A 12872-nucleotide genomic window follows, 5' to 3' on the forward strand; every position below is an offset into this window, starting at 1 on the left:
GGCTGGGCTGGGCAGGCTGTGGAGGGGCCTACCCTGACTGCGTTGTGCAGGGACGCTGCGCACCCGCTGGAGTGCGGCTGCCTGGAGGTGCTGGCCGCCCGCCGCCTGTGACACCGCTTGCTGCGGTGCTCGCAGCAAACTCTCTCCCTCTGCCCGATTGCATACTTGCGGCTGCCGGGGCTGCCCCTCCTCTATTTGGGTGGGCTGCGCTTGCCCCCCGGCAGGTTCTCTTCATCGCGGGCTGGCCCCCCTGGCCTGGGGGCCTCCCACTGCTTCCCACCCACCCCGCACGGCCTGGGCCTGACGCCGGGGGAGACCAGCTGTGGGTGGCCCGTGGCCCTACCAGACCCCGCGCCGCGGGAGGAATCAGAGCCGGCCTTCTGGGGCGGGCCCCTGCATCTCACCGTGCGGTCCCTTCATGCGTACCATCCGGAGCCGGCGAGACTACAGGTGAGGAGCTGGGGGGCCGCCTGATCGGGGCTGCATGCCCTCTGTTCCTTAACTACACTGCCCCGCGTTCCTACACCCAGTGACCATAACAACCTCAGGGAGCCTATGCCTCTGCTGTCTACCATGCTGCCCGGCGGCACACCAACCTACTAGGCGACGCTGCCTGCACCCCTCGGTGGGCCACACACACAACATGCTGCACATCCTATACCACGTACACCCAGGCTGGCAACACCGATTTACTTAAAGGGGGGATCCACCCCTGCCTGTGTGCCAGGGCCACCCTAATCTGCAGGCGTACATCAAGTGACATCCACGCTGTGACATCAACCGCCTGTGGTTGGCTCGACCCCAGGCCTCACATCCTGATCTTCGGTCGCAGAGACCCCTCATACTGGCTCTGCGTGGTTTGGCTGAGCGGGCATATATTACCTTGCCCCGTGTGCCCCCCTCTGCTAACTCCTCTTGCCTGGTGCCTACTCTGCCTTCCTGCTGAGTTTGTTCCACCCCTGTACCCCTCCTTTGCTGCACCTGGGGGCGGGTGGTCCTCCTACTGCCTCTTACTGATCTAGGGTGGTTGAGGGGTGCTCCCTGCCCCTGGCCTTGTGACTGACCCGGCTGGAGCCCCCCTTGGGCCACACTGCGAGATATCCACCAACAGGTGCATCAGCACTTTTAGACAATCCAGCCGGTACCCGCTCCCTCTGCCTCCTCACAGCATCGATCTAGGGGCCCAGAAGACCTGTTCCCTAGGCTCTATAGGTGGCACCTGCCTACATCTGCACACAACAACACCCACCCTCAAGATGTCAAATAGGTCTCGCCGAGCCACCAAGGCTGGGGCTATGGATAAGTTTACCAAGCCAGCATCCAGACTGAGCAGGGGGCCACCTCCTCGAACCACTATGACATAGAAACGCCATCAGACCCCGCCAGCCCGATCTCATGGCAATGATGGAGTCTATGGCAAAGAACTTCACCTCTTTCCATGAAAAGCTAGATGATATAAATGCGAACGTGGCCTCACTTAGGAAAACTGGACCAGCATGGCACTAGAATAACCGAGGCTGAAACCAGAATCGGAGCAAATGAGGATGGCGTGCTCGCCCTCCAAAACACAGCTACAGAGCTAGTGTGCTACATGAAGAGTGTCAAGGCCAAGTGTGATGACCTAGAATCAAGGTCATGCAGAAATAACATCCACATTATGGGGGTTCCTGAGTCCGCACTCAGGGGTCGGATGGAGCTGGCGGTGGAGACCCTCCTCAAAGACCTCCTTGGCGACCCTCCACTTTCCCCATTCTTCACAGTTGAGCGGGCACATCGTTCGACCCAAACCGGGTGACTTCCCCAGGCCAATAATAGCTAAGATTCTTAGCTACAGAGACCACATACTACGCCTTGCATGTGAGAAGGATGAACTGAAGATGGAGTCGCATATCATCAGAATTTTCCCAGACTTCTCCGTGGGGGTTCAGGTGGAGCGCAAACAATTCAACGCAACGGGGTGAAGGAAATGCTTTGGGATAGGAAAATCGAATATGCAATGCTATTCCCGGCACGCCTGAAATCCACCCACCATAACAAACTATACTTCTTCACAGTTCCGTGTGAAGCAGTGAAATTTATTGAATCACAGATCCCACTAAGGGAGCCTGTAGATGACCTGATGGAAAATGAGTGAGGTGGCTTATATTTCCAATTAGGGGGGCGTCCTCCTGGATACATCCACGGCCACTGGCGTGAGTTCCTCCTTCCACCAACTCTAAATATGACACACCATCTTCATCGTATTGAAGGCAGCTTCCATCTGCCCTTGCCTCTAGCGGCCCAAACTTTCCTCCTCTTCAGCCCAGCCACATGGAAGGGCTGTGCCCCTCGGCCCTTGGACCCCCCCCCACAGACTCTCAGTAATCAGGCATGCCATACTAAATGCAACCTTATTTCTTCTTGTCTCCTACCATCCAACATTATGCCTCCTTTTGTAACACTACGCACAGAAATGCCGCTGATGGGTTAGAGGTGCTTGTTGCACCGTGCTATTTGCTAAATTGGGTACACGGCAGTGCCGACCCCCGCTGCAATTGCAATACCTGTATTGACGGTTTGTTCTCAGTTTTGCCCCTGTTGGGCAAGTGGGCTGGTGTCTCCAAGTTGGGCATGGCACTCTGGCACCTGTGTTCTGGGTGGGGAATATTGCACTGCTGGTTGGGGGTTGGCAGTGAGGGAGGGGGGTGGTAAAGTTGAGGGTTGATTAAATGAAAACGGCATGAGAGTGGGGGATATGGTTACGAGGCGGTGCGGCTCTACTGAAGCTGCGAGCATGGTATTGAATGGTAACAAATATTGCTGCAGGGATGTTCCATAATACGCTACTATGTCGCTTAATCTTATGACATGGAACGTCCGGGGGTTAAGTAACTTTACTAAAGCCTGCAGGATAACCGCTTATGCCCAGAGGCACGGAATTAAAATACTTCTCCTTCAAGAAACACACGCCCTGGGGAGCCTAGCAACATGCCTGGCTATGGCTTGGGGCACTAACAGGTACTACAAAAAATATTCAATGCAGGCTAGGGGAGTGCTCACCTTCGTCCACAAATCAGTCCAATTCTCCCTGCGCACTAGCCATATAGACCCGGAGGGCAGATATGTAATCCTTCACTGCCTACTAGCTAACGTGGAATGCCTCCTCGTGAACACATACGCCCCGAATTTCGACACCCCACATTTTATCAATTAAGTGACCACCATACTCACGAGATACATCGGAGTCCCAATCATATGGTGGGGGGGGGGCATGAACCTGATCCTAGACAACGAGATGGACAGATCTGGCATCGCCCGCAGAGCTACATCAGATGTGGCCAATAGATTACATACACACATAGCCACAATGGGCCTCAGAGATGTGTGGAGAGCTATCCACTGACCCACACGAGGGAGTATACATTTTACTCATCAGTACATGATAGCCTGTCGAGAATAGACCTGTTCTCATATCGAGTTGAACGGTGGGCAGGGCCATAGACACACAGATACTTCCGTGCACACTTTCAGATCGCTCCCCGGTAACGTTTCGGATCAAACTGGGGCACGACCCGCCTTCCCGTTCTGCTTGGCATTTCAAGTCGGAGGCACTGAGAGACATTGGGACTCATTACGAGTTTGGAGGTAGCCATGGAGCTATTAGATCCATGGCTACCTCCAAGCCGGGCTCCTTTTCCGGGTTCCTGCAATGGGGACTTACCGGATCATTCCGACAGAGGAGGACCCGGTAAATCCTCCTTGCAGGAACCTTTCCCCATTCCCATTTGAGCCCCCATAGGGCTCAATGGGAATGGGGATGGAGGTAACAACGGGCACATTATAAGTGTCCCATTGTTACCTCCCTCTTCCCCCCGCGGGACCCGGAAAGGACACCTGGTTTTACCAGGTGTCCGGTCCGGGCCCCACGATGGGAAGCTCGTAATCAGCCCTGACAAAATGAAGGGGGCCGGTCCCGTACCAGCCCCCTTCATTCCGTCAGCGCCTGCCTCTTAATGAGGCCCATTGTCTTTAAAGCTGAAATTCTAGCTGACATTAACACCTTCTTTGACTGCAATAAAAGACACGACACATCTGATGGGGCCCGGTGGGAGGCGTTCAAGGTCTTAATTAGAGGAGAGGCCGGGGTTCTCAAAGACTTTAAAATAGCCTACAGCAATCTGAAGCAAAGCTTAAAGAACTTGAGAGGGAGTACACCACTGCCCCTTCCCCAGCCATACTGGCACAGATAAGATCAGAGCTGGAGGCCTTCGAGGCCCACGCCCAGAGGGAGATACAATACTACGCCCGTTCCCTGGCAGCGCGGAAGTACGGCGAGGGAGACAGACCAGGGAGAACTTTATCCAGGCTGGTTCGCGTGGAGGGGGGTAGAACCCGCATAGACTGCATCAGGGATGCAAGGGGCGTCCAGCACTGGTCCGACCAACTCATCCTCGAGACATTCACCGAATTTTACACAGTTCTGTACGCTCCCCAGCAGGAGCACAACATACAGGATACAAACCTCCTTCTGGACCAAATCACCATGACCCTTCTCTCCCATGCCACCAGAGATCAGCTTGATACTCCGATCACCCTTGATGAGATCACCAAAGCTATCTCGGGTTTCCCGAAGGGCAAGGCACCTGGCCCAGACGGGCTCACCTCGGAGTTTTATCAAGAGCATGTAGTCATCCTTGCACCCAGACTCCTAGAGGTCTGGAATGAATCGCTTAGCCTAGCCACCTTGCCCCAGTCCATGCGTGACGCCCTCATAACCGTGCTCCCCAAGTCGGGCAAGCCACTGGACGAATGCGGGTTTTACAGACCCCTATCTCTAATTAACACTGATACGAAAATCTTTGCCAAGATAATTGCTAGTGGATTCCTCCCGTAATGACTCACTTAGTTCATCCAGACCAGAGTGGCTTTGTCCCTGGTCGGTCAACGGCCCTCAACATCCGCAGGCTGTTCAATGTTATGTCCAGAATTGATCCCAATGCCAGTGCCGTTGCAGTCACCCTCGATCCCCAGAAGGCATTTGACATGGTGTCTTGGCAATATATGTGGGCTGTGCTGCACAAAATGGGAATCGGTCCTTGTATGATGTCATATATTAAATTACTGTATACAAACCGGTGGCCAGAGTCCTAATTAACTCCCAAGTCTCGTCTCCCATCCCGCTCCATAGGGACACTCGTCAGGGCTGCCCGTCCTCCCCAATACAGTTCATGCTGGCTATCGAGCCCATGGCTGACAATGTTAGAGACAGGCATACCTATAAGGGAATACGTCTGCGAGACACTCCGGAGATAATCTCACTGTACGCCGACGACATACTTCTCTATGTCAGAGACCCGTCCGCCCATCTAGACCCGATTATTCGTGAGATAACTAAAATTGGCACATTCTCGGGCTTTACTATAAACTACACTAAATCTGAAATATTTCCGCTCGCTGCGGCAACCTCCCAACCAACATGTGAATTTCCTCTCCGCTGGTCCCCAGGCAGAATCAGATATCTTGGGGTCCAAGTATCCCTCTCTAAACCTTTGCTATTTGCCGACAATTACACAGCTACGGCGCAGCTTGTGCAGGCCCGGATGTTGAGATGGCGCAACCTACCGCTTTCCTTATCGGGCAGGCTGTCCCTAATTAAAATGATAATTGTCCCTAAGCTTCTTTACATCTTCGTAAATGTCCCGATCTGGCCTGGGAAACAATACTTCAGAGACCTACACACTCCATGCGCCCAATTTCTATGGCACTCCGGTGCGGTTCGCAAGAAGTGGCAACATATGGCTCTTCCATATGGGAAAGGGGGCTTCACGGTCCCTGACCTCGCCAGATACTGGATTGCCGCACAGGTCCATCATGCTACACACTGGTATACACACATAGACCCTCCCTCACATGTGAGACTTGAGAAACTAGCAAGTGAAGAGGTCAACATTCTGGGCCTCATTACGACTGAGGCAGAACGGGTTAACGGGCTCCGCTAAAGGAGGCGGACCCGTTAAACCCGTTCCGCCTCATTACAAGCTACCCTCATGGGACCCGGTAAGTAACGCCTGGTTAATCCAGGCGTCCTTACCGGGTCCCGCGAGGGGAAGAGGGAGCAAACAACAGGCCGCTCGTAATCGGCATGCTGTTTGCACCCTCTCATATTCCCATTGAGCCCTATGAGGGCTCAGATGGGAATGGGGAAGGTCCGGGCCCGGGTTCCTGGAGGTAGGAATTACCGGGCCCTCCGAACTCGGAATGGCCCGGTAATTCCCCATTCTGGGAACCCGGACCCGATTTCGGCGGCAGCCATGCCACCAATAGCAGCATGGCTACCGTCAAAGTCATAATGAGGCCCTCTGTCTCTTATCCTTCGTCACACATACCACACCGACGCCCCAGCGGACCATGTGGCAGCCACGACCATGGCGTGGAGACGACTATTGCAGTCCCATCCAGACGATCATCCGTACTACAAGGTGCTGCCAATCTTGCAGTTCCCGGGCCTCAGCCCCACTCATGATAAAATCCTCATGCAACACTGGCATGATCTTGGCTACCGGGCACTGTCCGACCTATATCCCGAAGGGAAATTTATCACCCACAGACATGGCGACCCGGGAACTGGAACCACTGCAATACTTCAGGCTGAGGGCAGCAGTCTGCGCCTTGTGGCCCACCTATCCTGACGAACCCCCCGACTCACCCGAAATCCACTCCATAACCAGTTCAGCAGTGGCAAAGGGCATAACATCCTTCTTGCAAAATATGCTGCTGGAAAAACTGGAAAAACTGGATGACGCACCTCAGACACCACGGGACACGTGGCGTACTGGGCCTGACTCTTACCGATGCGATGTGGGGTAGGATGTGCATGCATACACGCAAGGTCTCCCTTAATGCCAGATTTAGGTGTATACAATATAAGCTCCTGAACCGCCTATACCACATGCCGAACAGGGTGGGGAAATTTGCACACAGCCAGGCTCCTACCTGCCTGATATGTAAATCCACGGAGGCAGACCACATTCACATGTTTTGGTCTTGTGATGCGCTGGGCCCGTACTGGAAAGCCATCATAGAAGCCCTCTCTGAGATAACCGGGATCCATATTGATCCTGACCCACTGGCTGCCCTGTTCGGATTGTGGGATGGGCCCGAGGTGAGGAAGGTGTCCAAGTTCTTGAACATCGCAACTATGGTTGCCAAAAAATGCATATTACAGTGCTGGAGCGCCGCTCTCCCCCCACATTCGAGATGTGGCTGAAGGCCCTCACCTGGACTCAAGTGCGAAGAGGATTACATCAATACTCTACCAACTACCTCTCGTCCCAAAAATGTATGGTCTGAATTTTATAGCTACCTGAAGAGTAAAGATGATATTGAACTGCTCTCCTCCCCCCGCCAGATGTATAGACTTTGCTATTCCTGAAATGTGCTGAACTGTGCGAGCTATTGCCTACCCTTTCCTGACCACCCCTGTATGCAATGCCATTCATGTGTCTACAGCTGTATCTGTTATATGCACCGTGTTGTTTACATGTTCTTGCCTCATGCCAATAAAGAAAAGTAAAAAAAAAAAAGAATGTTTCTTACATCCTGGTTGACTCTGCTGGGTACTAATTTGCAATGTAGGGAAGATCAGGCGCCTAGGGAGTTTGTGCAGGAGTTTAAAGCGGGCATTTGCTCAGACTTTCTGGCAGGTGAACACAAATAGTAGGGAGTTCATAACTACATATTTCCATGCGCTCGGAAAATACCTATTGACTCAGCTGGTGCGTGATTTTCACGAGCACAGGATTCTGGGTTGGGTGATTGAACAGGCCACCAGGATCTTTGAGGTCCAGAAACCCACTCAGAGTTAAAACACCCCCGAACCATCTAACACCCCTGCTGTTGCAAAGGTGGCAGATGTAAAAATGACCCCTCCATTGGATCTAGTAACAGAAGGGCCTAAAAATACTCCTTCTGCCAACAAGCAGAATAAAAGGCAGAGGAGACCCTTGGACCCAGCCCAATCGAAGGGTAGTCAGGCAAGATATCAGACCAATGACCCCTCTGTCTCTGCCACCTATGTAAACCCTAGGTACAAGGGTACCAAGGTAATCCCTGGGTATGCATACACTCCCCTGGCCCAGGGGGGAACCAATCAGGTAAGTACTGCCCCTGGAAACGTCCCTCCAAACTTCCCTCAGGCGAGAAGCATCACTCCACCTCCCAATCTGAAAATGTTCCCTGGATAATCCCCAACCCAGAATTTCCAAAATAATCCTCCTCTCTCTCCCCGGTTCCAGGACAATAGGTCCCTGAACCCCGAGAAGGGAGATTCAGGATGGAAAATTATGGGGGACATTTCCAGTACCCAAGTTACTCTGGAAGAAAGGACAGTTGCCCTTTTCAGGAGCAGCAGAGGTATGACTTGAGACCTCCCTACAACCTAGAAAAGGTTTTGCAGCTAAAGTGACAGGTCCAGCAACTGACCGATGGCCTGGGGCACATGCTGGCGGCTCAGTCCAACCCTCAACCTAACCCTGCTTCCCAGAATGCCTCACCACCCAGAGCTGGTGCCCTGGTGGGAAATGATGGGAGGAAACATCCAACAAACCAGAGGTTGCTGGGGAGGGGCCCTGGGTGGAGGGGACATGCCAAGCACCAGAGGGAGCTTCCTTTCTCAACCAGACAGAACCCCTAGAAACCTTTTAGATTGGAAGTGACCCTTCTACCCCCAGAAACTTAGAACCCAAAGAGCAAAGGGGAAGTAGGAAAGGCCAAAGAAGAACCCACTTTGTTGAGGAGCTCAAGATTATCCCCCTTTAAACAAAAGACCCTGAGTGGGGCAGGGTAGTTTTGGAGACCGACCCAGGAGAAGAAACTATTCAACCCCCAAAAGTTGAGCTGGATAAGTTAGAACTGAGGGGGCCTTCCCCCAAACAGGTTCAGTCAACTGCCTCCTGCTTAATTTTCTTTGCACCCTGGAGGAGAAAGAAGGCATATTCTATGCACCGGTAAGGGTGTAGTCTCATTGTGAAGTATCAGCTCTGGTGGACACTGGATCCCAAGCCACTCTCCTCTTGAAAAAGGCATTTGACCAACCCAATTCAGGACAAGGGGAAGGCTAGCAAATTCCCCTCACACCACTTCCTGGACAACTCCCGAATTTCGACGGGAATTACATTTCCGTCGAAGTGACTGCAGATCGGGAAATCAGAATTGGGCGATATTGATGAAAACATCCGGTGATAGTCGTAATTCCAGAGAGCATACCTTGTTTACTGGGGAATGATCTCCTGACATCTCTGATCAACTGTGTAAACAAGGTTCTCTGGACCCATACTAACTGGCCTATAAAATTTTAAATGAGTACCAATTATGGAAGCATGAATGGTAACTGTCATTTAATTGAACAACTTTCTGAGAGAGTAGAATTCCATTTCACGAATAACCAAGTCCCAGACATTCATGGTCATCCCTGTAGAGAACAAACAGGTGATGGGAACCCTCCTACATTCTTGAAAATCAGCCTTCCTCACAGTTTGAAGTGGCAATTCATAATGGAAGGGAACACCCTAAAATAAGAAACATTGAGTCTCGTGAAACCAGACAATGAAGAGTATGCTCAAAGTCTGATAGAAATTCAAAAAAGAGCAAACAGTTATTTTTCCCATTCCGGTAAATGAGGGGGTGGAACCTCTCCTCACCAGAGTATGCCTGAATAATGGAAGGAGCTCCATCATCAAAGGATTATTCAGAAAACTCCCAAAAGATCAGATCATTCCCACATTTAAATTGATTGAAAAATGGGAAATAGGTCTGGAAACTCTAAACTCCAAACATATCCTGCCTAGCAGGTCTATGTTAAAAGAATTTAATTGGCAACAAATGCACAGAGCATAATTTTTGGGTCGTGAGAGATGTCCCTTCCACCTTTTCTCTGGTAAGTGACATTCTCAACTGATTCCTAATCAATTTGGACCTAATTAATAATAGAGCCTGGTCACGACTGGGGGTAAACCCATGGGCTTTCACTGCGCCAAAAAAGCATTCCGGTCAGCTCAATTGCTGCCTTATGCGGTTGAAGTTAAAGTGCGAAAAGAGGTTACCATTCCAGGACAGGTAGGTCAATTCACTATTTCCCTCCAAATTAAGCGAGGACAGAATCTCCAACATCAGTTCGCCTAGATAGATTTAAATTCCCATCTCCAACTACAAGGTTTGCATTTAAATTTGACACCTCTAGAAGACCTAGAACATGACATAATTCGAATATTGGTGGATAACCGCAACCCTAGAAGTATCATATTGGGCGCAGACACCTTTATTGGAATGCTGATTGATGCCCAACATTATTCTATTCATTTAGGTTATGAAATGAGGGGACCAATCCCAAATGGCGGTTTCCACCTCAGCAACGGTATTCCACTAGAAAATATTTTTAGTAGGCATGGGATAATTTCTTGATGTACTCTTCCTGCCCCTACAGGGTGGAAAAGGTGACCTGGGGCATCCGGAGGGAGGAGGAAGTGTCCAGCATTAAGGACCACTACCTCCAATCCCTGGAACCTCCTGTTCAGGTCGACACCATCAAAAGAGATCTCTCCACCCAACTGGAGGATACCTCTGAAATTGCCAAGCCTGAGGTCTTTCCAGGTTTCAAGCAGATGGTCCAGGAAAGGATCAATCTGGCTGATGCCTGTGAGACCGAGGAGCAAATACAAAAGCTGAAACAGGTCTTCCTGGAATTCCAAGATATTTTTTCAGTGGACTCATGTGACTGTGGACGCACCTCTATTAATTCTGCCACCATATCCATGGACTCCAACTTGACTCCAGTATTTGTTAAACAATACTGGTTACATCTTGCGTCAATGGTGTCACTCAGAGAGATTATTAAGAATTTAGAATCCTGTGGGATAATTTGTCCGACCCACAGTACCTTCAAAAACCTGGTACTGGGGATAATCAAAAGAAATGGCCAATAGAGACTATGTGCTGACCTGAGGGAGTTGAACAAACTGGTCCATGTGTCCAGATGGCCACTTCCCTACATCATTCAGGGGCTGGTACAGATCCAAGGGTCAAAGGTGTACAATACCATTGACCTGACTAATGGCTACTGGACAGTACCCGGGAGTAGGGAAGACCAGTACAAGCTTGCCTTTACCTTCAGGGGGCAGCAGTACACCTGGACCCAAACCCCCTTTGGATTCATAAACTCTGGCAATGGGTTAAACATCTTTCTAAAAGGGGAAACGTGGTCTATGTAGAGATGTTCTGATCAAGAGCTCAACTGTAGAGGAATATAGCAGAGATATGATATGCTCTAACCCAGTTGCAGAAAGCAGAACATAACTGTCCATCCAGAAGGCACAGTGGTGTAAGACCCTAGTGAACCTCTTAGGGCACGAGATTACCCCTGGCGGTCTTAATCCCCAGGCGAATAAGGTAGAAGCCTTATGGAAATTAAAAGGTCCTACTACTCTGCGAGAATTAAAAAGCCTCCTTGGAATCACTATTTACAGTCAGAAGTACATTGAAGACTACACAGAGGTCACTCGACCCTTGTTCCATTTATTAAAGGCCGGAGTCAAGTGGGAGTGAGGTCTGGAACAAATTGAGGCAGTTAAACAACTGAAAGAAGCCTTTCACAGGCTCCTTGTTTAGCTTACCCTCTAAAACCCTAGGCCTTTTTCCTGGGAGCTCACTACGAAATGGAGGCTAACAAATGGGAGAGATTGCTCCTCCATACGGCGACAGGGCTAATCAAGTGTAATATTGCGCAGAAATGGGGAGCCCCTAACTCCCCGACACTGGACCAATGGAAGGCGGATATGGACACATGCGCCATGATGGAGCATAGGATCTATACAGCAAGGGGATGCCCCAACAAAGCCTCGAAGATATGGGATCGGTGGGAAGAAGCGGGGTCCTAAGACTCCTTCTCGCATGCTGTATGAATACGACCAATACACCAGTGAATTTATGTAAAACCCGCATTGACAATAGGTGTATCACCCTTTGATTATGAATGAACATGATAGTCTTAATGTTGGTTTTGTTTTGGTGATTGTTATATTAAAACAATAAAAAATGTTTTATTAAAAAAAAAAGTAATCTCATACATGAGCAAGCCTTTGTCCTCTGTGGAGGAAACATTCAATGACTGCGAGAAGGCACTCATGGCAACGGTGAGGGTTTTGAAAAATGACTGTCCATTCATCCAGGGGGAATACATCATTGTCAAGACTCCTCACCAACCCTTGCATTATTTACTAAATGACAGAATCCGTGCGGGAAATGTCAGTAATTCCAGAATTACTTCCTAGATTTTGTCCATGCAAGACTTCACTTTGGAAGTCAGGTTTGGCCAAAACAAGAAGAGTCCCATAGCAGAAGGGTTGGTGGACTGGCATGATTGTGTTGAGGAAAACTGTCTCAAGGACGAAAGTCTAATGGCCAATAACAACATGGAGGCATACTTAACTTCCCCACACAATGGCTACGAAGAAGACACACATAAGGGGATACCAACAGCTTATGTGGATGGGTGCTCCTACCATGTTGATAAGAATGGGGAAAAATAATTAGTGGCAGGCATTCGGGATGCCTGGGCGAATGATACCCTGGAACGCTCTTCTGGTTACAAAATAGGACCCAGACGTAGTCAGGTTGCAGAGTTGATGGCCTTTCATCAAACCATCCACGCTGTAGTGCACCACCACCTCAATGAACTGGTCATAATCACTGACTCTGAAAATGTCAGGAATGGGTTCGTGGAGCACCTGATTAACTGGAAGAATCGAGGGATGATTTGTGTTAACAATAAACCCTTAAAACATGCCAAACTTATCCAGTCAATTGATGATCTGGTGACCTCCAATGAGATGACCATCTAT

The sequence above is a fragment of the Ambystoma mexicanum genome, chromosome 3p (genome assembly GCF_040938575.1).
Source record: "Ambystoma mexicanum isolate Mex_15411 chromosome 3p, UKY_AmexF1_1, whole genome shotgun sequence".
Lineage (NCBI taxonomy): Eukaryota > Metazoa > Chordata > Amphibia > Caudata > Ambystomatidae > Ambystoma > Ambystoma mexicanum.